The sequence below is a fragment of the Clavelina lepadiformis genome, chromosome 6 (genome assembly GCF_947623445.1).
Source record: "Clavelina lepadiformis chromosome 6, kaClaLepa1.1, whole genome shotgun sequence".
Taxonomy (NCBI): domain Eukaryota; kingdom Metazoa; phylum Chordata; class Ascidiacea; order Aplousobranchia; family Clavelinidae; genus Clavelina; species Clavelina lepadiformis.
The window spans coordinates 11,460,866-11,485,352 of record NC_135245.1 but is presented as its reverse complement, the minus strand read 5'-3'; positions in this window follow the sequence as shown (position 1 = coordinate 11,485,352).

The window sequence follows — 24,487 nt, the reverse complement described above, 5'->3', positions numbered from 1 at the left end:
TTTAGTTAAGTTCTTTTAACGATAACAGACAAACCTTTTATTGGTTAACTGTTATACTTTTATTATTTACTTATTAGTATCTAATAAACATTTTGAGACCCGTTAGAACTTTTTGCAATGTGAATTAAACATTTGGCACCATATAGTTCACAAGGCACTTTTTAGGACCTATATAACTAATGCATAGTGCAAATGTTTTAGTTAAGTTCTTTTAACGATAACAGACAAACCTTTTATTGGTTAACTGTTATACTTTTATTATTTACTTATTAGACTCTAATAAACATTTTGAGCCCCGTTAGAACTTTTTGCAATGTGAATTAAACATTTGGCACCATATAGTTCACAAGGCACTTTTTAGGACCTATATAACTAATGTATAGTGCAAATGTTTTAGTTAAGTTCTTTTAACGATAACAGACAAATCTTTTATTGGTTAACTGTTATACTTTTATTATTTACTTATCAGTCTCTAATAAACATTTTGAGACCCGTTAGAACTTTTTGCAATTTGAATTAAACATTTGGCACCATATAGTTCACAAGGTACTTTTAGGACCTAAAAAACTAATGTATAGTGCAAATGTTTTAGTTAAGTTCTTTTAACGATAACAGACAAACCTTTTATTGGTTAACTGTCATACTTTTATTATTTACTTATTAGACTCTAATAAACATTTTGAGACCCGTTAAAACTTTTTGCAATGTGAATTAAACATTTGGCACCAAATAGTTCACAAGGCACTTTTTAGGACCTATATAACTAATGTATAGTGCAAATGTTTTAGTTAAGTTCTTTTAACGATAACAGACAAACCTTTTATTGGTTAATTGTTATACTTTTATTATTTACTTATTAGACTCTAATAAACATTTTGAGACCCGTTAGAACTTTTTGCAATGTGAATTAAACATTTGGCACCATATAGTTCACAAGGCACTTTTTAGGACCTATATAACTAATGTATAGTGCAAATGTTTTAGTTAAGTTCTTTTAACGATAACAGACAAACCTTTTATTGGTTAACTGTTATACTTTTATTATTTACTTATTAGACTCTAATAAACATTTTGAGACCCGTTAGAACTTTTTGCAATGTGAATTAAACATTTGGCACCATATAGTTCACAAGGCACTTTTTAGGACCTATATAACTAATGTATAGTGCCAATGTTTTAGTTAAGTTCTTTTAACGATAACAGACAAACCTTTTATTGGTTAATTGTTATACTTTTATTATTTACTTATTAGACTCTAATAAACATTTTGAGACCCGTTAGAACTTTTTGCAATGTGAATTAAACATTTGGCACCATATAGTTCACAAGGCACTTTTTTGGATCTATATAACTAATGTATAGTGCAAATGTTTTAGTTAAGTTCTTTTAACGATAACAGACAAACCTTTTATTGGTTAACTGTTATACTTTTATTATTTACTTTTTAGTATCTTATAAACATTTTGAGACCCGTTAGAACTTTTTGCAATGTGAATTAAACATTTGGCACCATATAGTTCACAAGGCACTTTTAGGACCTATATAACTAATGTATAGTGCAAATGTTTTAGTTAAGTTCTTTTAACGATAACAGACAAACCTTTTATTGGTTAACTGTTATACTTTTATTTTTTACTTATTAGACTTTAATAAACATTTTGAGACACGTTAGAACTTTTTGCAATGTGAATTAAACATTTGGCGCCATATAGTTCACAAGGCACTTTTTAGGACCTCTATAACTAATGTATAGTGCAAATGTTTTAGTTAAGTTCCTTTAACGATAACAGACAAACCTTTTATTGGTTAACTGTCATACTTTTATTATTTACTTATTAGATTCTAATAAACATTTTGAGACCCGTTAGAACTTTTTGCAATGTGAATTAAACATTTGGCACCATATAGTTCACAAGGCACTTTTTAAGACCTATATAACTAATGTATAGTGCAAATGTTTTAGTTAAGTTCTTTTAACGATAACAGACAAACCTTTTATTGGTTAAGTGTTATACTTTTAATATTTACTTATTAGAGTCTAATAAACATTTTGAGACCCGTTACAACTTTTTGCAATGTGAATTAAACATTTGGCACCATATAGTTCACAGGGCACTTTTTAGGATCTATATAACTAATGTATAGTGCAAATGTTTTAGTTAAGTTCTTTTAACGATAACAGACAAACCTTTTATTGGTTAACTGTTATACTTTTATTATTTACTTATCAGTCTCTAATAAACATTTTGAGACCCGTTAGAACTTTTTGCATTGTGAATTAAACATTTGGCACCATATAGTTCACAAGGCACTTTTTAGGACCTATATAACTAATGTATAGTGCAAATGTTTTAGTTAAGTTCTTTTAACGATAACAGACAAACCTTTTATTGGTTAACTGTTATACTTTTATTATTTACTTATTAGACTCTAATAAACATTTTGAGACCCGTTAGAACTTTTTGCAATGTGAATTAAACATTTGGCACCATATAGTTCACAAGGCACTTTTTAGGACCTATATAACTAATGTATAGTGCAAATGTTTTAGTTAAGTTCTTTTAACGATAACAGACAAACCTTTTATTGGTTAACTGTTATACTTTTATTATTTACTTATTAGACTCTAATAAACATTTTGAGACCCGTTAGAACTTTTTGCAATGTGAATTAAACATTTGGCACCATATAGTTCACAAGGCACTTTTTAGGACCTATATAACTAATGTATAGTGCAAATGTTTTAGTTAAGTTCTTTTAACGATAACAGACAAACCTTTTATTGGTTAACTGTCATACTTTTATTATTTACTTATTAGACTCTAATAAACATTTTGAGACCCGTTAAAACTTTTTGCAATGTGAATTAAACATTTGGCACCATATAGTTCACAAGGCACTTTTTAGGACCTATATAACTAATGTATAGTGCAAATGTTTTAGTTAAGTTCTTTTAACGATAACAGACAAACCTTTTATTGGTTAACTGTCATACTTTTATTATTTACTTATTAGACTCTAATAAACATTTTGAGACCCGTTAAAACTTTTTGCAATGTGAATTAAACATTTGGCACCAAATAGTTCACAAGGCACTTTTTAGGACCTATATAACTAATGTATAGTGCAAATGTTTTAGTTAAGTTCTTTTAACGATAACAGACAAACCTTTTATTGGTTAATTGTTATACTTTTATTATTTACTTATTAGACTCTAATAAACATTTTGAGACCCGTTAGAACTTTTTGCAATGTGAATTAAACATTTGGCACCATTTAGTTCACAAGGCACTTTTTAGGACCTATATAACTAATGTATAGTGCAAATGTTTTAGTTAAGTTCTTTTAACGATAACAGACAAACCTTTTATTGGTTAACTGTTATACTTTTATTATTTACTTATCAGTCTCTAATAAACATTTTGAGACCCGTTAGAACTTTTTGCAATTTGAATTAAACATTTGGCACCATATAGTTCACAAGGCACTTTTTAGGACCTATATAACTAATGTATAGTGCAAATGTTTTAGTTAAGTTCTTTTAACGATAACAGACAAATCTTTTATTGGTTAATTGTTATACTTTTATTATTTACTTATTAGACTCTAATAAACATTTTGAGACCCGTTAGAACTTTTTGCAATGTGAATTAAACATTTGGCACCATATAGTTCACAAGGCACTTTTTTGGATCTATATAACTAATGTATAGTGCAAATGTTTTAGTTAAGTTCTTTTAACGATAACAGACAAACCTTTTATTGGTTAACTGTTATACTTTTATTATTTACTTTTTAGTATCTTATAAACATTTTGAGACCCGTTAGAACTTTTTGCAATGTGAATTAAACATTTGGCACCATATAGTTCACAAGGCACTTTTAGGACCTATATAACTAATGTATAGTGCAAATGTTTTAGTTAAGTTCTTTAAACGATAACAGACAAACCTTTTATTGGTTAACTGTTATACTTTTATTTTTTACTTATTAGACTTTAATAAACATTTTGAGACACGTTAGAACTTTTTGCAATGTGAATTAAACATTTGGCGCCATATAGTTCAAAAGGCACTTTTTAGGACCTCTATAACTAATGTATAGTGCAAATGTTTTAGTTAAGTTCCTTTAACGATAACAGACAAACCTTTTATTGGTTAACTGTCATACTTTTATTATTTACTTATTAGATTCTAATAAACATTTTGAGACCCGTTAGAACTTTTTGCAATGTGAATTAAACATTTGGCACCATATAGTTCACAATGCACTTTTTAAGACCTATATAACTAATGTATAGTGCAAATGTTTTAGTTAAGTTCTTTTAACGATAACAGACAAACCTTTTATTGGTTAATTGTTATACTTTTAATATTTACTTATTAGAGTCTAATAAACATTTTGAGACCCGTTACAACTTTTTGCAATGTGAATTAAACATTTGGCACCATATAGTTCACAAGGCACTTTTTAGGATCTATATAACTAATGTATAGTGCAAATGTTTTAGTTAAGTTCTTTTAACGATAACAGACAAACCTTTTATTGGTTAACTGTTATACTTTTATTATTTACTTATCAGTCTCTAATAAACATTTTGAGACTCGTTAGAACTTTTTGCATTGTGAATTAAACATTTGGCACCATATAGTTCACAAGGCACTTTTTAGGACCTATATAACTAATGTATAGTGCAAATGTTTTAGTTAAGTTCTTTTAACGATAACAGACAAACCTTTTATTGGTTAACTGTTATACTTTTATTATTTACTTATTATACTCTAATAAACATTTTGAGACCCGTTAGAACTTTTTGCAATGTGAATTAAACATTTGGCACCATATAGTTCACAAGGCACTTTTTAGGACCTATATAACTAATGTATAGTGCAAATGTTTTAGTTAAGTTCTTTTAACGATAACAGACAAACCTTTTATTGGTTAACTGTTATACTTTTATTATTTACTTATTAGACTCTAATAAACATTTTGAGACCCGTTAGAAATTTTTGCAATGTGAATTAAACATTTGGCACCATATAGTTCACAAGGCACTTTTTAGGACCTATATAACTAATGTATAGTGCAAATGTTTTAGTTAAGTTCTTTTAACGATAACAGACAAACCTTTTATTGGTTAACTGTCATACTTTTATTATTTACTTATTAGACTCTAATAAACATTTTGAGACCCGTTAGAACTTTTTGCAATGTGAATTAAACATTTGGCACCATATAGTTCACAAGGCACTTTTAGGACCTATATAACTAATGTATAGTGCAAATGTTTTAGTTAAGTTCTTTTAACGATAACAGACAAACCTTTTATTGGTTAACTATCATACTTTTATTATTTACTTATTAGACTCTAATAAACATTTTGAGACCCGTTAAAACTTTTTGCAATGTGAATTAAACATTTGGGCACCATATAGTTCACAAGGCACTTTTTAGGACCTATATAACTAATGTATAGTGCAAATGTTTTAGTTAAGTTCTTTTAACGATAACAGACAAACCTTTTATTGGTTAATTGTTATACTTTTATTATTTACTTATTAGACTCTAATAAACATTTTGAGACCCGTTAGAACTTTTTGCAATGTGAATTAAACATTTGGCACCATATAGTTCACAAGGCACTTTTAGGACCTATATAACTAATGTATAGTGCAAATGTTTTAGTTAAGTTCTTTTAACGATAACAGACAAACCTTTTATTGGTTAACTGTCATACTTTTATTATTTACTTATTAGACTCTAATAAACATTTTGAGACCCGTTAGAACTTTTTGCAATGTGAATTAAACATTTGGCGCCATATAGTTCACAAGGCACTTTTTAGGACCTATATAACTAATGTATAGTGCAAATGTTTTAGTTAAGTTCCCTTAACGATAACAGACAAACCTTTTATTGGTTAACTGTTATACTTTTATTATTTACTTATTAGACTCTAATAAACATTTTGAGACCCGTTAGAACGTTTTGCAATGTGAATTAAACATTTGGCGCCATATAGTTCACAAGGCACTTTTTAGGACCTATATAACTAATGTATAGTGCAAATGTTTTAGTTAAGTTCCTCTAACGATAACAGACAAACCTTTTATTGGTTAACTGTTATACTTTTATTATTTACTTATTAGACTCTAATAAACATTTTGAGACCCGTTAGAACGTTTTGCAATGTGAATTGCACATTTGGGACCATATAGTTCACAAGTCACTTTTTAGGACCTATATAACTAATGTATAGTGCAAATGTTTTAGTTAAGTTCTTTTAACGATAACAGACAAACCTTTTATTGGTTAACTGTTATACTTTTATTTTTTACTTATTAGACTCTAATAAACATTTTGAGACCCGTTAGAACTTTTTGCAATGTGATTTAAACATTTGGCACCATATAGTTCACAAGGCACTTTTTAGGACCTATATAACTAATGTATAGTGCAAATGTTTTAGTTAAGTTCTTTTAACGATAACAGACAAACCTTTTATTGGTTAACTGTTATACTTTTATTATTTACTTTTTAGTATCTAATAAACATTTTGAGACCCGTTAGAACTTTTTGCAATGTGAATTAAACATTTGGCACCATATAGTTCACAAGGCACTTTTTAGGACCTATATAACTAATGCATAGAGCAAATGTTTTAGTTAAGTTCTTTTAACGATAACAGACAAACCTTTTATTGGTTAACTGTTATACTTTTATTATTTACTTATTAGACTCTAATAAACATTTTGAGACCCGTTAGAACTTTTTGCAATGTGAATTAAACATTTGGCACCATATAGTTCACAAGGCACTTTTTAGGACCTATATAACTAATGTATAGTGCAAATGTTTTAGTTAAGTTCTTTTAACGATAACAGACAAATCTTTTATTGGTTAACTGTTATACTTTTATTATTTACTTATCAGTCTCTAATAAACATTTTGAGACCCGTTAGAACTTTTTGCAATTTGAATTAAACATTTGGCACCATATAGTTCACAAGGTACTTTTAGGACCTATATAACTAATGTATAGTGCAAATGTTTTAGTTAAGTTCTTTTAACGATAACAGACAAACCTTTTATTGGTTAATTGTTATACTTTTATTATTTACTTATTAGACTCTAATAAACATTTTGAGACCCGTTAGAACTTTTTGCAATGTGAATTAAACATTTGGCACCATATAGTTCACAAGGCACTTTTTAGGACCTATATAACTAATGCATAGAGCAAATGTTTTAGTTAAGTTCTTTTAACGATAACAGACAAACCTTTTATTGGTTAACTGTTATACTTTTATTATTTACTTATTAGACTCTAATAAACATTTTGAGACCCGTTAGAACTTTTTGCAATGTGAATTAAACATTTGGCACCATATAGTTCACAAGGCACGTTTTAGGACCTATATAACTAATGTATAGTGCAAATGTTTTAGTTAAGTTCTTTTAACGATAACAGACAAACCTTTTATTGGTTAACTGTCATACTTTTATTATTTACTTATTAGACTCTAATAAACATTTTGAGACCCGTTAGAACTTTTTGCAATGTGAATTAAACATTTGGCGCCATATAGTTCACAAGGCACTTTTTAGGACCTATATAACTAATGTATAGTGCAAATGTTTTAGTTAAGTTCCCTTAACGATAACAGACAAACCTTTTATTGGTTAACTGTTATACTTTTATTATTTACTTATTAGACTCTAATAAACATTTTGAGACCCGTTAGAACGTTTTGCAATGTGAATTAAACATTTGGCGCCATATAGTTCACAAGGCACTTTTTAGGACCTATATAACTAATGTATAGTGCAAATGTTTTAGTTAAGTTCCTCTAACGATAACAGACAAACCTTTTATTGGTTAACTGTTATACTTTTATTATTTACTTATTAGACTCTAATAAACATTTTGAGACCCGTTAGAACGTTTTGCAATGTGAATTGCACATTTGGGACCATATAGTTCACAAGGCACTTTTTAGGACCTATATAACTAATGTATAGTGCAAATGTTTTAGTTAAGTTCTTTTAACGATAACAGACAAACCTTTTATTGGTTAACTGTTATACTTTTATTATTTACTTTTTAGTATCTAATAAACATTTTGAGACCCGTTAGAACTTTTTGCAATGTGAATTAAACATTTGGCACCATATAGTTCACAAGGCACTTTTTAGGACCTATATAACTAATGTATAGTGCAAATGTTTTAGTTAAGTTCTTTTAACGATAACAGACAAATCTTTTATTGGTTAACTGTTATACTTTTATTATTTACTTATCAGTCTCTAATAAACATTTTGAGACCCGTTAGAACTTTTTGCAATTTGAATTAAACATTTGGCACCATATAGTTCACAAGGTACTTTTAGGACCTATATAACTAATGTATAGTGCAAATGTTTTAGTTAAGTTCTTTTAACGATAACAGACAAACCTTTTATTGGTTAATTGTTATACTTTTATTATTTACTTATTAGACTCTAATAAACATTTTGAGACCCGTTAGAACTTTTTGCAATGTGAATTAAACATTTGGCACCATATAGTTCACAAGGCACTTTTTAGGACCTATATAACTAATGTATAGTGCAAATGTTTTAGTTAAGTTCTTTTAACGATAACAGACAAACCTTTTATTGGTTAACTGTTATACTTTTATTATTTACTTATTAGACTGTAATAAACATTTTGAGACCCGTTAGAACTTTTTGCAATGTGAATTAAACATTTGGCACCATATAGTTCACAAGGCACTTTTTAGGACCTATATAACTAATGCATAGAGCAAATGTTTTAGTTAAGTTCTTTTAACGATAACAGACAAACCTTTTATTGGTTAACTGTTATACTTTTATTATTTACTTATTAGACTCTAATAAACATTTTGAGACCCGTTAGAACTTTTTGCAATGTGAATTAAACATTTGGCACCATATAGTTCACAAGGCACTTTTTAGGACCTATATAACTAATGTATAGTGCAAATGTTTTAGTTAAGTTCTTTTAACGATAACAAACAAATCTTTTATTGGTTAACTGTTATACTTTTATTATTTACTTATCAGTCTCTAATAAACATTTTGAGACCCGTTAGAACTTTTTGCAATGTGAATTAAACATTTGGCACCATATAGTTCACAAGGCACTTTTTAGGACCTATATAACTAATGTATAGTGCAAATGTTTTAGTTAAGTTCTTTTAACGATAACAGACAAACCTTTTATTGGTTAACTGTTATACTTTTATTATTTACTTATTAGACTCTAATAAACATTTTGAGACCCGTTAGAACTTTTTGCAATGTGAATTAAACATTTGGCACCATATAGTTCACAAGGCACTTTTTAGGACCTATATAACTAATGTATAGTGCAAATGTTTTAGTTAAGTTCTTTTAACGATAACAGACAAATCTTTTATTGGTTAACTGTTATACTTTTATTATTTACTTATTAGTATCTAATAAACATTTTGAGACCCGTTAGAACTTTTTGCAATGTGAATTAAACATTTGGCACCATATAGTTCACAAGGCACTTTTTAGGACCTATATAACTAATGCATAGAGCAAATGTTTTAGTTAAGTTCTTTTAACGATAACAGACAAACCTTTTATTGGTTAACTGTTATACTTTTATTATTTACTTATTAGACTCTAATAAACATTTTGAGACCCGTTAGAACTTTTTGCAATGTGAATTAAACATTTGGCACCATATAGTTCACAAGGCACTTTTTAGGACCTATATAACTAATGTATAGTGCAAATGTTTTAGTTAAGTTCTTTTAACGATAACAGACAAATCTTTTATTGGTTAACTGTTATACTTTTATTATTTACTTATCAGTCTCTAATAAACATTTTGAGACCCGTTAGAACTTTTTGCAATTTGAATTAAACATTTGGCACCATATAGTTCACAAGGCACTTTTTAGGACCTATATAACTAATGTATAGTGCAAATGTCTTAGTAAAGTTCTTTTAACGATAACAGACAAATCTTTTATTGGTTAACTGTTATACTTTTATTATTTACTTATCAGTCTCTAATAAACATTTTGAGACCCGTTAGAACTTTTTGCAATTTGAATTAAACATTTGGCACCATATAGTTCACAAGGTACTTTTAGGACCTATATAACTAATGTATAGTGCAAATGTTTTAGTTAAGTTCTTTTAACGATAACAGACAAACCATTTATTGGTTAATTGTTATACTTTTATTATTTACTTATTAGACTCTAATAAACATTTTGAGACCCGTTAGAACTTTTTGCAATGTGAATTAAACATTTGGCACCATATAGTTCACAAGGCACTTTTTAGGACCTATATAACTAATGTATAGTGCAAATGTTTTAGTTAAGTTCTTTTAACGATAACAGACAAACCTTTTATTGGTTAACTGTTATACTTTTATTATTTACTTATTAGACTGTAATAAACATTTTGAGACCCGTTAGAACTTTTTGCAATGTGAATTAAACATTTGGCACCATATAGTTCACAAGGCACTTTTTAGGACCTATATAACTAATGCATAGAGCAAATGTTTTAGTTAAGTTCTTTTAACGATAACAGACAAACCTTTTATTGGTTAACTGTTATACTTTTATTATTTACTTATTAGACTCTAATAAACATTTTGAGACCCGTTAGAACTTTTTGCAATGTGAATTAAACATTTGGCACCATATAGTTCACAAGGCACTTTTTAGGACCTATATAACTAATGTATAGTGCAAATGTTTTAGTTAAGTTCTTTTAACGATAACAAACAAATCTTTTATTGGTTAACTGTTATACTTTTATTATTTACTTATCAGTCTCTAATAAACATTTTGAGACCCGTTAGAACTTTTTGCAATGTGAATTAAACATTTGGCACCATATAGTTCACAAGGCACTTTTTAGGACCTATATAACTAATGTATAGTGCAAATGTTTTAGTTAAGTTCTTTTAACGATAACAGACAAACCTTTTATTGGTTAACTGTTATACTTTTATTATTTACTTATTAGACTCTAATAAACATTTTGAGACCCGTTAGAACTTTTTGCAATGTGAATTAAACATTTGGCACCATATAGTTCACAAGGCACTTTTTAGGACCTATATAACTAATGTATAGTGCAAATGTTTTAGTTAAGTTCTTTTAACGATAACAGACAAATCTTTTATTGGTTAACTGTTATACTTTTATTATTTACTTATCAGTTTCTAATAAACATTTTGAGACCCGTTAGAACTTTTTGCAATGTGAATTAAACATTTGGCATAATATAGTTCACAAGGCACTTTTAGGACCTATTTAACTAATGTATAGTGCAAATGTTTTAGTTAAGTTCTTTTAACGATAACAGACAAACCTTTTATTGGTTAACTGTTATATTTTTATTATTTACTTATTAGACTGTAATAAACATTTTGAGACCCGTTAGAACTTTTTGCAATGTGAATTAAACATTTGGCACCATATAGTTCACAAGGCACTTTTTAGGACCTATATAACTAATGTATAGTGCAAATGTTTTAGTTAAGTTCTTTTAACGATAACAAACAAATCTTTTATTGGTTAACTGTTATACTTTTATTATTTACTTATCAGTCTCTAATAAACATTTTGAGACCCGTTAGAACTTTTTGCAATGTGAATTAAACATTTGGCACCATATAGTTCACAAGGCACTTTTTAGGACCTATATAACTAATGTATAGTGCAAATGTTTTAGTTAAGTTCTTTTAACGATAACAGACAAACCTTTTATTGGTTAACTGTTATACTTTTATTATTTACTTATTAGACTCTAATAAACATTTTGAGACCCGTTAGAACTTTTTGCAATGTGAATTAAACATTTGGCACCATATAGTTCACAAGGCACTTTTTAGGACCTATATAACTAATGTATAGTGCAAATGTTTTAGTTAAGTTCTTTTAACGATAACAGACAAATCTTTTATTGGTTAACTGTTATACTTTTATTATTTACTTATCAGTTTCTAATAAACATTTTGAGACCCGTTAGAACTTTTTGCAATGTGAATTAAACATTTGGCATAATATAGTTCACAAGGCACTTTTAGGACCTATATAACTAATGTATAGTGCAAATGTTTTAGTTAAGTTCTTTTAACGATAACAGACAAACCTTTTATTGGTTAACTGTCATACTTTTATTATTTACTTATTAGACTCTAATAAACATTTTGAGACCCGTTAGAACTTTTTGCAATGTGAATTAAACATTTGGCGCCATATAGTTCACAAGGCACTTTTTAGGACCTATATAACTAATGTATAGTGCAAATGTTTTAGTTAAGTTCCCTTAACGATAACAGACAAACCTTTTATTGGTTAACTGTTATACTTTTATTATTTACTTATTAGACTCTAATAAACATTTTGAGACCCGTTAGAACTTTTTGCAATGTGAATTAAACATTTGGCGCCATATAGTTCACAAGGCACTTTTTAGGACCTATATAACTAATGTATAGTGCAAATGTTTTAGTTAAGTTCCTTTAACGATAACAGACAAACCTTTTATTGGTTAACTGTTATACTTTTATTATTTACTTATTAGACTCTAATAAAAATTTTGAGACCCGTTAGAACGTTTTGCAATGTGAATTGCACATTTGGGACCATATAGTTCACAATGAACTTTTAGGACCTATATAACTAATGTATAGTGCAAATGTTTTAGTTAAGTTCTTTTAACGATAACAGACAAACCTTTTATTGGTTAACTGTTATACTTTTATTATTTACTTATTAGACTCTAATAAACTATTTGAGACCTGTTAGAACGTTTTGCAATGTGAATTGCACATGTGGTACCATATAATTCACAAAGCACTTTTTAGGACCTATATAACTAATGTATAGTGCAAATGTTTTAGTTAAGTTCTTTTAACGATAACAGACAAACCTTTTATTGGTTAACTGTTATACTTTTATTTTTTACTTATTAGACTTTAATAAACATTTTGAGACACGTTAGAACTTTTTGCAATGTGAATTAAACATTTGGCGCCATATAGTTCACAAGGCACTTTTTAGGACCTATATAACTAATGTATAGTGCAAATGTTTTAGTTAAGTTCCTTTAACGATAACAGACAAACCTTTTATTGGTTAATTGTTATACTTTTATTATTTACTTATTAGATACTAATAAACATTTTGAGACCCGTTAGAACGTTTTGCAATGTGAATTGCACATTTGGGACCATATAGTTCACAAGGCACTTTTTAGGACCTATATAACTAATGTATAGTGCAAATGTTTTAGTTAAGTTCCTTTAACGATAACAGACAAACCTTTTATTGGTTAACTGTTATACTTTTATTATTTACTTATTAGACTCTAATAAACATTTTGAGACCCGTTAGAACGTTTTGCAATGTGAATTGCACATTTGGGACCATATAGTTCACAAGGCACTTTTTAGGACCTATATAACTAATGTATAGTGCAAATGTTTTAGTTAAGTTCTTTTAACGATAACAGACAAACCTTTTATAGGTTAACTGTTATACTTTTATTATTTACTTATTAGACTCTAATAAACATTTTGAGACCCGTTAGAACTTTTTGCAATGTGAATTAAACATTTGGCACCATATAGTTCACAAGGCACTTTTTAGGATCTATATAACTAATGTATAGTGCAAATGTTTTAGTTAAGTTCTTTTAACGATAACAGACAAACCTTTTATTGGTTAACTGTTATACTTTTATTATTTACTTATTGGTATCTTATAAACATTTTGAGACCCGTTAGAACTTTTTGCAATGTGAATTAAACATTTGGCACCATATAGTTCACAATGAACTTTTAGGACCTATATAACTAATGTATAGTGCAAATGTTTTAGTTAAGTTCTTTTAACGATAACAGACAAACCTTTTATTGGTTAACTGTTATACTTTTATTATTTACTTATTAGACTCTAATAAACATTTTGAGACCCGTTAGAACTTTTTGCAATGTGAATTAAACATTTGGCACCATATAGTTCACAAGGCACTTTTTAGGACCTATATAACTAATGTATAGTGCAAATGTTTTAGTTAAGTTCCTTTAACGATAACAGACAAACCTTTTATTGGTTAACTGTTATACTTTCATTATTTACTTATTAGACTCTAATAAACATTTTGAGACCCGTTAGAACTTTTTGCAATGTGAATTAAACATTTGGCACCATATAGTTCACAAGGCACTTTTTAGGACCTATATAACTAATGTATAGTGCAAATGTTTTAGTTAAGTTCTTTTAACGATAACAGACAAATCTTTTATTGGTTAACTGTTATACTTTTATTATTTACTTATCAGTCTCTAATAAACATTTTGAGACCCGTTAGAACTTTTTGCAATTTGAATTAAACATTTGGCACCATATAGTTCACAAGGTACTTTTAGGACCTATAAAACTAATGTATAGTGCAAATGTTTTAGTTAAGTTCTTTTAACGATAACAGACAAACCTTATATTGGTTAACTGTCATACTTTTATTATTTACTTATTAGACTCTAATAAACATTTTGAGACCCGTTAGAACTTTTTGCAATGTGAATTAAACATTTGGCACCAAATAGTTCACAAGGCACTTTTTAGGACCTAGATAACTAATGTATAGTGCAAATGTTTTAGTTAAGTTCTTTTAACGATAACAGACAAACCTTTTATTGGTTAATTGTTATACTTTTATTATTTACTTATTAGACTCTAATAAACATTTTGAGACCCGTTAGAACTTTTTGCAATGTGAATTAAACATTTGGCACCATATAGTTCACAAGGCACTTTTTAGGACCTATATAACTAATGTATAGTGCAAATGTTTTAGTTAAGTTCTTTTAACGATAACAGACAAACCTTTTATTGGTTAACTGTTATACTTTTATTATTTACTTATTAGACTCTAATAAACATTTTGAGACCCGTTAGAACTTTTTGCAATGTGAATTAAACATTTGGCACCATATAGTTCACAAGGCACTTTTTAGGACCTATATAACTAATGTATAGTGCAAATGTTTTAGTTAAGTTCTTTTAACGATAACAAACAAATCTTTTATTGGTTAACTGTTATACTTTTATTATTTACTTATCAGTCTCTAATAAACATTTTGAGACCCGTTAGAACTTTTTGCAATGTGAATTAAACATTTGGCACCATATAGTTCACAAGGCACTTTTAGGACCTATATAACTAATGTATAGTGCAAATGTTTTAGTTAAGTTCTTTTAACGATAACAGACAAACCTTTTATTGGTTAACTGTCATACTTTTAATATTTACTTATTAGACTCTAATAAACATTTTGGGACCCGTTAGAACTTTTTGCAATGTGAATTAAACATTTGGCACCATATAGTTCACAAGGCACTTTTTAGGACCTATATAACTAATGTATAGTGCAAATGTTTTAGTTAAGTTCTTTTAACGATAACAGACAAACCTTTCATTGGTTAATTGTTATACTTTTATTATTTACTTATTAGACTCTAATAAACATTTTGAGACCCGTTAGAACTTTTTGCAATGTGAATTAAACATTTGGCACCATATAGTTCACAAAGCACTTTTTAGGATCTATATAACTAATGTATAGTGCAAATGTTTTAGTTAAGTTCTTTTAACGATAACAGACAAATCTTTTATTGGTTAACTGTTATACTTTTATTATTTACTTTTTAGTATCTTATAAACATTTTGAGACCCGTTAGAACTTTTTGCAATCTGAATTAAACATTTGGCACCATATAGTTCACAAGGCACTTTTAGGACCTATATAACTAATGTATAGTGCAAATGTTTTAGTTAAGTTCTTTTAACGATAACAGACAAACCTTTTATTGGTTAACTGTTATACTTTTATTATTTACTTATTAGACTCTAATAAACATTTTGAGACCCGTTAGAACTTTTTGCAATGTGAATTAAACATTTGGCACCATATAGTTCACAAGGCACTTTTTAGGACCTATATAACTAATGTAAAGTGCAAATGTTTTAGTTAAGTTCTTTTAACGATAACAGACAAACCTTTTATTGGTTAACTGTTATACTTTTATTATTTACTTATTAGACTCTAATAAACTATTTGAGACCTGTTAGAACGTTTTGCAATGTGAATTGCACATTTGGGACCATATAATTCACAAAGCACTTTTTAGGACCTATATAACTAATGTATAGTGCAAATGTTTTAGTTAAGTTCTTTTAACGATAACAGACAAACCTTTTATTGGTTAACTGTTATACTTTTATTTTTTACTTATTAGACTCTAATAAACATTTTGAGACACGTTAGAACTTTTTGCAATGTGAATTAAACGTTTGGCGCCATATAGTTCACAAGGCACTTTTTAGGACCTATATAACTAATGTATAGTGCAAATGTTTTAGTTAAGTTCCTTTAACGATAACAGACAAACCTTTTATTGGTTAACTGTTATACTTTTATTATTTACTTATTAGACTCTAATAAACATTTTGAGACCCGTTAGAACGTTTTGCAATGTGAATTGCACATTTGGGACCATATAGTTCACAAGGCACTTTTTAGGATCTATATAACTAATGTATAGTGCAAATGTTTTAGTTAAGTTCTTTTAACGATAACAGACAAACCTTTTATTGGTTAACTGTTATACTTTTATTTTTTACTTATTAGACTCTAATAAACATTTTGAGACACGTTTGAACTTTTTGCAATGTGAATTAAACGTTTGGCGCCATATAGTTCACAAGGCACTTTTTAGGACCTATATAACTAATGTATAGTGCAAATGTTTTAGTTAAGTTCCTTTAACGATAACAGACAAACCTTTTATTGGTTAACTGTTATACTTTTATTATTTACTTATTAGACTCTAATAAACATTTTGAGACCCGTTAGAACGTTTTGCAATGTGAATTGCACATTTGGGACCATATAGTTCACAAGGCACTTTTTAGGACCTATATAACTAATGTATAGTGCAAATGTTTTAGTTAAGTTCTTTTAACGATAACAGACAAACCTTTTATTGGTTAACTGTTATACTTTTATTTTTTACTTATTAGACTCTAATAAACATTTTGAGACACGTTAGAACTTTTTGCAATTTGAATTAAACGTTTGGCGCCATATAGTTCACAAGGCACTTTTTAGGACCTATATAACTAATGTATAGTGCAAATGTTTTAGTTAAGTTCCTTTAACGATAACAGACAAACCTTTTATTGGTTAACTGTTATACTTTTATTATTTACTTATTAGTCTCTAATAAACATTTTGAGACCCGTTAGAATATTTTGCAATGTGAATTGCACATTTGGGACCATATAGTTCACAAGGCACTTTTTAGGACCTATATAACTAATGTATAGTGCAAATGTTTTAGTTAAGTTCTTTTAACGATAACAGACAAACCTTTTATAGGTTAACTGTTATACTTTTATTATTTACTTATTAGACTCTAATAAACATTTTGAGACCCGTTAGAACTTTTTGCAATGTGAATTAAACATTTGGCACCATATAGTTCACAAGGCACTTTTTAGGATCTATATAACTAATGTATAGTGCAAATGTTTTAGTTAAGTTCTTTTAACGATAACAGACAAACCTTTTATTGGTTAACTGTTATACTTTTATTATTTACTTTATGGTATCTTATAAACATTTTGAGACCCGTTAGAACTTTTTGCAATGTGAATTAAACATTTGGCACCATATAGTTCACAAGGCACTTTTTAGGACCTATATAACTAATGTATAGTGCAAATGTTTTAGTTAAGTTCTTTTAACGATAACAGACAAACCTTTTATTGGTTAACTGTTATACTTTTATTATTTACTTATTAGACTCTAATAAACATTTTGAGACCCGTTAGAACTTTTTGCAATGTGAATTAAACATTTGGCACCATATAGTTCACAAGGCACTTTTTAGGACCTATATAACTAATGTATAGTGCAAATGTTTTAGTTAAGTTCTTTTAACGATAACAGACAAACCTTTTATTGGTTAACTGTTATACTTTTATTATTTACTTATTAGACTCTAATAAACTATTTGAGACCTGTTAGAACGTTTTGCAATGTGAATTGCACATTTGGGACGATATAATTCACAAAGCACTTTTTAGGACCTATATAACTAATGTATAGTGCAAATGTTTTAGTTAAGTTCTTTTAACGATAACAGACAAACCTTTTATTAGTTAACTGTTATACTTTTATTATTTACTTATTAGACTCTAATAAACATTTTGAGACCCGTTAGAACTTTTTGCAATGTGAATTAAACATTTGGCACCATATAGTTCACAAGGCACTTTTTAGGACCTATATAACTAATGTATAGTGCAAATGTTTTAGTTAAGTTCTTTTAACGATAACAGACAAACCTTTTATTGGTTAATTGCTATACTTTTATTATTTACTTATTAGACTCTAATAAACATTTTGAGACCCGTTAGAACTTTTTGCAATGTGAATTAAACATTTGGCACCATATAGTTCACAAGGCACTTTTTAGGATCTATATAACTAATGTATAGTGCAAATGTTTTAGTTAAGTTCTTTTAACGATAACAGACAAACCTTTTATTGGTTAACTGTTATACTTTTATTATTTACTTATTAGTATCTTATAAACATTTTGAGACCCGTTAGAACTTTTTGCAATGTGAATTGCACATTTGGCACCATATAGTTCACAATGAACTTTTAGGACCTATATAACTAATGTATAGTGCAAATGTTTTAGTTAAGTTCTTTTAACGATAACAGACAAACCTTTTATTGGTTAACTGTTATACTTTTATTATTTACTTATTAGACTCTAATAAACATTTTGAGACCCGTTAGAACTTTTTGCAAAGTGAATTAAACATTTGGCACCATATAGTTCACAAGGCACTTTTTAGGACCTATATAACTAATGTTTAGTGCAAATGTTTTAGTTAAGTTCTTTTAACGATAACAGACAAACCTTTTATTGGTTAACTGTTATACTTTTATTATTTACTTATTAGTATCTAATAAACATTTTGAGACCCGTTAGAACTTTTTGCAATTTGAATTAAACATTTTGGCACCATATAGTTCACAAGGCACTTTTTAGGACCTATATAACTAATGTATAGTGCAAATGTTTTAGTTAAGTTCTTTTAACGATAACAGACAAACATTTTATTGGTTAACTGTTATACTTTTATTATTTACTTATTAGACTCTAATAAACATTTTGAGACCCGTTAGAACTTTTTGCAATGTGAATTAAACATTTGGCACCATATAGATCACAAGGCACTTTTTAGGACCTATATAACTAATGTATAGTGCAAATGTTTTAGTTAAGTTCTTTTAATGATAACAGACAAACCTTTTATTGGTTAACTGTTATACTTTTATTATTTACTTATTAGTATCTAATAAACATTTTGAGACCCGTTAGAACTTTTTGCAATTTGAATTAAACATTTGGCACCATATAGTTCACAAGGCAATTTTTAGGATCTATATAACTAATGTATAGTGCAAATGTTTTAGTTAAGTTCTTTTAACGATAACAGACAAACCTTTTATTGATTAACTGTTATACTTTTATTATTTACTTTTTAGTATCTTATAAACATTTTGAGACCCGTTAGAACTTTTTGCAATGTGAATTAAACATTTGGCACCATATAGTTCACAAGGCACTTTTAGGACCTATATAACTAATGTATAGTGCAAATGTTTTAGTTAAGTTCTTTTAACGATAACAGACAAACCTTTTATTGGTTAACTGTTATACTTTTATTATTTACTTATTAGACTCTAATAAACATTTTGAGACCCGTTAGAACGTTTTGCAATGTGAATTAAACATTTGGCACCATATAGTTCACAAGGCACTTTTTAGGACCTATATAACTAATGTATAGTGCAAATGTTTTAGTTAAGTTCTTTTAACGATAACAGACAAACCTTTTATTGGTTAACTGTTATACTTTTATTATTTACTTATTAGACTCTAATAAACTATTTGAGACCTGTTAGAACGTTTTGCAATGTGAATTGCACATTTGGGACGATATAATTCACAAAGCACTTTTTAGGACCTATATAACTAATGTATAGTGCAAATGTTTTAGTTAAGTTCTTTTAACGATAACAGACAAACCTTTTATTGGTTAACTGTTATACTTTTATTTTTTACTTATTAGACTCTAATAAACATTTTGAGACACGTTAGAACTTTTTGCAATGTGAATTAAACGATTGGCGCCATATAGTTCACAAGGCACTTTTTAGGACCTATATAACTAATGTATAGTGCAAATGTTTTAGTTAAGTTCCTTTAACGATAACAGACAAACCTTTTATTGGTTAACTGTTATACTTTTATTATTTACTTATTAGACTCTAATAAACATTTTGAGACCCGTTAGAACGTTTTGCAATGTGAATTGCACATTTGGGACCATATAGTTCACAAGGCACTTTTTAGGACCTATATAACTAATGTATAGTGCAAATGTTTTAGTTAAGTTCTTTTAACGATAACAGACAAACCTTTTATTGGTTAACTGTTATACTTTTATTATTTACTTATTAGACTCTAATAAACATTTTGAGACCCGTTAGAACTTTTTGCAATTTGAATTAAACATTTGGCACCATATAGTTCACAAGGCACTTTTTAGGATCTATATAACTAATGTATAGTGCAAATGTTTTAGTTAAGTTCTTTTAACGATAACAGACAAACCTTTTATTGGTTAACTGTTATACTTTTATTATTTACTTATTGGTATCTTATAAACATTTTGAGACCCGTTAGAACTTTTTGCAATGTGAATTAAACATTTGGCACCATATAGTTCACAATGAACTTTTAGGACCTATATAACTAATGTATAGTGCAAATGTTTTAGTTAAGTTCTTTTAACGATAACAGACAAACCTTTTATTGGTTAACTGTTATACTTTTATTATTTACTTATTAGACTCTAATAAACATTTTGAGACCCGTTAGAACTTTTTGCAATGTGAATTAAACATTTGGCACCATATAGTTCACAAGGCACTTTTTAGGACCTATATAACTAATGTATAGTGCAAATGTTTTAGTTAAGTTCTTTTAACGATAACAGACAAACCTTTTATTGGTTAACTGTTATACTTTTATTATTTACTTATTAGTATCTAATAAACATTTTGAGACCCGTTAGAACTTTTTGCAATGTGAATTAAACATTTGGCACCATATAGTTCACAAGGCACTTTTTAGGACCTATATAACTAATGTATAGTGCAAATGTTTTAGTTAAGTTCTTTTAACGATAACAGACAAACCTTTTATTGGTTAACTGTTATACTTTTATTATTTACTTATTAGACTCTAATAAACATTTTGAGACCCGTTAGAACTTTTTGCAATGTGAATTAAACATTTGGCACCATATAGTTCACAAGGCACTTTTTAGGACCTATATAACTAATGTATAGTGCAAATGTTTTAGTTAAGTTCTTTTAACGATAACAAACAAATCTTTTATTGGTTAACTGTTATACTTTTATTATTTACTTATCAGTCTCTAATAAACATTTTGAGACCCGTTATAACTTTTTGCAATGTGAATTAAACATTTGGCACCATATAGTTCACAAGGCACTTTTAGGACCTATATAATTAATTTATAGTGAAAATGTTTTAGTTAAGTTCTTTTAACGATAACAGACAAACCTTTTATTGGTTAACTGTCATACTTTAATATTTACTTATTAGACTCTAATAAACATTTTGGGACCCTTTAGAACTTTTTGCAATGTGAATTAAACATTTGGCACCATATAGTTCACAAGGCACTTTTTAGGACCTATATAACTAATGTATAGTGCAAATGTTTTAGTTAAGTTCTTTTAACGATAACAGACAAACCTTTTATTTGTTAATTGTTATACTTTTATTATTTACTTATTATACTCTAATAAACATTTTGAGACCCGTTAGAACTTTTTGCAATGTGAATTAAACATTTGGCTCCATATAGTTCACAAGGCACTTTTTAGGATCTATATAACTAATGTATAGTGCAAATGTTTTAGTTAAGTTCTTTTAACGATAACAGACAAACCTTTTATTGGTTAACTGTTATACTTTTATTATTTACTTATTAGTATCTTATAAACATTTTGAGACCCGTTAGAACTTTTTGCAATGTGAATTAAACATTTGGCACCATATAGTTCACAATGAACTTTTAGGACCTATATAACTAATGTATAGTGCAAATGTTTTAGTTAAGTTCTTTTAACGATAACAGACAAACCTTTTATTGGTTAACTGTAATACTTTTATTATTTACTTATTAGACTCTAATAAACATTTTGAGACCCGTTAGAACTTTTTGCAATGTGAATTAAACATTTGGCACCATATAGTTCACAAGGCACTTTTTAGGACCTATATAACTAATGTATAGTGCAAATGTTTTAGTTAAGTTCTTTTAACGATAACAGACAAACCTTTTATTGGTTAACTGTTATACTTTTATTATTTACTTATTAGACTCTAATAAACATTTTGAGACCCGTTAGAACTTTTTGCAATGTGAATTAAACATTTGGCACCATATAGTTCACAAGGCACTTTTTAGGACCTATATAACTAATGTATAGTGCAAATGTTTTAGTTAAGTTCTTTTAACGATAACAAACAAATCTTTTATTGGTTAACTGTTATACTTTTATTATTTACTTATCAGTCTCTAATAAACATTTTGAGACCCGTTAGAACTTTTTGCAATGTGAATTAAACATTTGGCACCATATAGTTCACAAGGCACTTTTAGGACCTATATAACTAATGTATAGTGCAAATGTTTTAGTTAAGTTCTTTTAACGATAACAGACAAACCTTTTATTGGTTAACTGTCATACTTTTAATATTTACTTATTAGACTCTAATAAACATTTTGGGACCCGTTAGAACTTTTTGCAATGTGAATTAAACATTTGGCACCATATAGTTCACAAGGCACTTTTTAGGACCTATATAACTAATGTATAGTGCAAATGTTTTAGTTAAGTTCTTTTAACGATAACAGACAAACCTTTTATTGGTTAATTGTTATACTTTTATTATTTACTTATTAGACTCTAATAAACATTTTGAGACCCGTTAGAACTTTTTGCAATGTGAATTAAACATTTGGCACCATATAGTTCACAAAGCACTTTTTAGGATCTATATAACTAATGTATAGTGCAAATGTTTTAGTTAAGTTCTTTTAACGATAACAGACAAATCTTTTATTGGTTAACTGTTATACTTTTATTATTTACTTTTTAGTATCTTATAAACATTTTGAGACCCGTTAGAACTTTTTGCAATCTGAATTAAACATTTGGCACCATATAGTTCACAAGGCACTTTTAGGACCTATATAACTAATGTATAGTGCAAATGTTTTAGTTAAGTTCTTTTAACGATAACAGACAAACCTTTTATTGGTTAACTGTTATACTTTTATTATTTACTTATTAGACTCTAATAAACATTTTGAGACCCGTTAGAACTTTTTGCAATGTGAATTAAACATTTGGCACCATATAGTTCACAAGGCACTTTTTAGGACCTATATAACTAATGTAAAGTGCAAATGTTTTAGTTAAGTTCTTTTAACGATAACAGACAAACCTTTTATTGGTTAACTGTTATACTTTTATTATTTACTTATTAGACTCTAATAAACTATTTGAGACCTGTTAGAACGTTTTGCAATGTGAATTGCACATTTGGGACCATATAATTCACAAAGCACTTTTTAGGACCTATATAACTAATGTATAGTGCAAATGTTTTAGTTAAGTTCTTTTAACGATAACAGACAAACCTTTTATTGGTTAACTGTTATACTTTTATTTTTTACTTATTAGACTCTAATAAACATTTTGAGACACGTTAGAACTTTTTGCAATGTGAATTAAACGTTTGGCGCCATATAGTTCACAAGGCACTTTTTAGGACCTATATAACTAATGTATAGTGCAAATGTTTTAGTTAAGTTCCTTTAACGATAACAGACAAACCTTTTATTGGTTAACTGTTATACTTTTATTATTTACTTATTAGACTCTAATAAACATTTTGAGACCCGTTAGAACGTTTTGCAATGTGAATTGCACATTTGGGACCATATAGTTCACAAGGCACTTTTTAGGATCTATATAACTAATGTATAGTGCAAATGTTTTAGTTAAGTTCTTTTAACGATAACAGACAAACCTTTTATTGGTTAACTGTTATACTTTTATTTTTTACTTATTAGACTCTAATAAACATTTTGAGACACGTTTGAACTTTTTGCAATGTGAATTAAACGTTTGGCGCCATATAGTTCACAAGGCACTTTTTAGGACCTATATAACTAATGTATAGTGCAAATGTTTTAGTTA